The sequence below is a fragment of the Cheilinus undulatus genome, linkage group 11 (genome assembly GCF_018320785.1).
Source record: "Cheilinus undulatus linkage group 11, ASM1832078v1, whole genome shotgun sequence".
In the NCBI taxonomy this organism is placed as follows: Eukaryota; Metazoa; Chordata; class Actinopteri; order Labriformes; family Labridae; genus Cheilinus; species Cheilinus undulatus.
This window is the reverse complement of record NC_054875.1, coordinates 19,668,143-19,671,088: the sequence shown is the minus strand read 5'-3', so window position 1 is coordinate 19,671,088 and position 2,946 is coordinate 19,668,143.

The window sequence follows — 2,946 nt, the reverse complement described above, 5'->3', positions numbered from 1 at the left end:
CACGAGGTGCTGGTGCTGAAAAGTGCACGGGCTTCGTTTACAACTCCACTTCTACTCGTGCCCGTGCACGGGAAACGGCGCCTGCCCCAAAATAAAAGGTTTGGAGGAGCATAAACCAATAGCAGTTCGTAAACTTCCTCTTTGTCCAAACAGCATAGAGAAGGTGTGGAAGAACTGTAACCGTCCCGACCAATGAGAAAGGGCCAGGCGGAAAGGGAGGCAGGACTTGGTGAGGGCGCGCGGAAAACTGTGTGAACCAGTGCGTGGAGTCTGCAGTGCGCACGAGACCGCGCACTTTCCGAACCGGTTCAGACCAGACGGTGCGAGGAGGTTTGGCGAATACCGACTACGCTGTCTCCATGCCGAAGTGGCAGAAGATGAAACAAGGTCATCACAGACCAAAGGCACCATATATCTTCCTTCTCTACTCATGAGACTTAAGACTACGGAAGTTTATTTGGAGATTATTTCTAAGAGACAGTGGCTATTGTTTTGTTGTGCCATTCAGAAGCAGCTGTGACGGCTGAGGGAAACACTTAAGTGTGTTGGTGGTACGAAATTATGCGAGTGACCCACTTCTCTTGTTCTCTCCCTCTGCCTCGATAACTGGACATCGCGTCTGATATTATGTGTAACCTAATTAGACATATTCAGATGAATATTATGAAAATATTTTGGATCAATGGCACGTATAACCTACATTTTGAGAAGATCATTTGTCAGGTGATAAGGTTTGGAAAACAGCAATAACCACAAGACAATTACCTTATCGCTTCTCAGAGTCCTCAAAGACACATTATGCTATTAGGCTTTCTTTGATATGTAATAAGTAACAGTAATAATTTTCTACACCCCAGATGTCCATTTAAAACATTCAAATTCATTTCGTGGTACTACTTTACAGTGTAATTTAAAATACATAGCCGAACTCAAAAACTTATAGAGACAACCAACCGATTCTGATAAACATGTCAGAGATATTCACTTAAAATATACTTGTGTGTATACTTCTGTGTTCACTAAGTATTTCTGTGTTGGAGGAGCATATGTGTCACAAGTCGCAAGCTACAAGCGTTTACTTGAATCAAAAGAAAACATAGGAGTTCAGTTGATAAAGCCTTTTATCAGTTAACGCACTTCTGTTAACTTCCCGTCCAGGCTAAATAGGAAATCGGATCTCTTGATGGCATGCTTCAGTTTATAATCCTCGTTATTTCACCCTATAAAAGGGTGGCCATATACCCGTATCCCTGAATTTTCATCATCCTTAATGTTTGGGGAAAAACAGCATGCGACCATGTTGTCAATAATCCGTATAACTACAGACATTTACTTCATCAGGTTTGTTTGAAGAATTTCCTTCAGTGGATGCAGCTTTGCGCAAGCGCAGACCAACTCAGTCTCTCGGATGGAGGAACGTATTCTCGCGAGGGTAGACTGTGCCCTGCCCAAATCACACATCAGAATTATGAAGTTATGCGACTCAACAAGAAATTTTTTATTAAAATCGTAACACGGATAAAGTGCAAATGTCTGTCAAACAGTAAAAAAAACGTAAATGCAAGATATACCCCTTTTCATGCAAAATATAGGCAAATAATTTAACCTGAATCACAGAATATAAGCGTTTTGAGCTTTAAGAAGCAGTAATTACGTAATTCTGAGAATGATACAACCCCTCCCCGTCTCTAAGGTCCAAAACAAATTCATTTTATCAAGCTTGCTTTTAGAACAAGGCTGCTTTTGCCTTGATACACCCTTCAGGTTCCACCCTAAGGAACGTCTGCCTCCTTCAGCATACCGAAGCCCTCTGCACAATCAACGAGGCAGCAGGATCAGATCTGGCAGAGCCAGTCGACCTGTTCAACAACCACAAATTAAGATGAGCTGCCAGACCGGTGGAGATAACCTATCTTGTGTTCCCTGGAGCAGATTTTGATGTGCTGTGAAAATGTGTACAACCATTCGTTATTACAACTAAACATAACCTTCTGAAACACTTGTTTTAGAGATTAAATATTTATGGATCCAGTGTACCTTTCAATGTTGGCCTCATCTTAAGTGTACCTTGGGCAAAAAAAGTTTAAAAATCACTGTACATGAACAACGTTTTGCCTTAATATCAGGTTTACAATATAAAAAATATAAATATTTTACAATGAAATCATAGTAACAAGTGTTATAATGAGTGCCCACAATCATCTCTGTTTCCTGGCATTTAGGCAAAAACAGACCCTGCATTCCCCACAAGACCAGTGAAGTAACAATATGGCCTTTTTATGTTAAATAAGGTATAATATGTGTGTCAATAAAGCATAAAAAGCTGGAAATAGTACACAGAAAGTATAGCTACATACCCTCAGACTATGGATGCAAAGAAAGGGTATGACTGCATTGCTATGACAGAGACATGAAGAGAGACTCAGGCCAGGGGCAAATTTCTCTAACAACTGGACTTCCTGGGCACTGTAGAGCTGTTGCAGCAGCAGAAAGGATCTACTAACATCAAGTGATTTAATCAGGGGCCACAAATTTAGACAAAGTTAGAGCAGATTGAATAGATACTGTAATGATCTCTGAGGAAATCAAAAGTTATGATGTGACAGTAAAAAATAAAAGAATACAAAAACATATAAAACCAGGTCAGGTATTGAAAATATGCTTGGGCAACAGGAGTGCTGAAGCAAAAACATAAGAGACTAAGAGAATTCTAAAAATACAGAGAAAATTGTGAAAGATACATGCATATATCTTCTTACTCATTCCTATTCCTTCAATCATTGTTTTACCCTTTATCTTCACTTTTGTTACATTACACCTATTTTTGCTGTTTTACTGTTATTATTGTTACTATTAATTCTTTACTACTTCTGATTTTTAGCTTATTTAGTACCTTTTACTCTTCTTATTCATGTTTTAATATCTCTTACTCCTCTTACTGTTTTG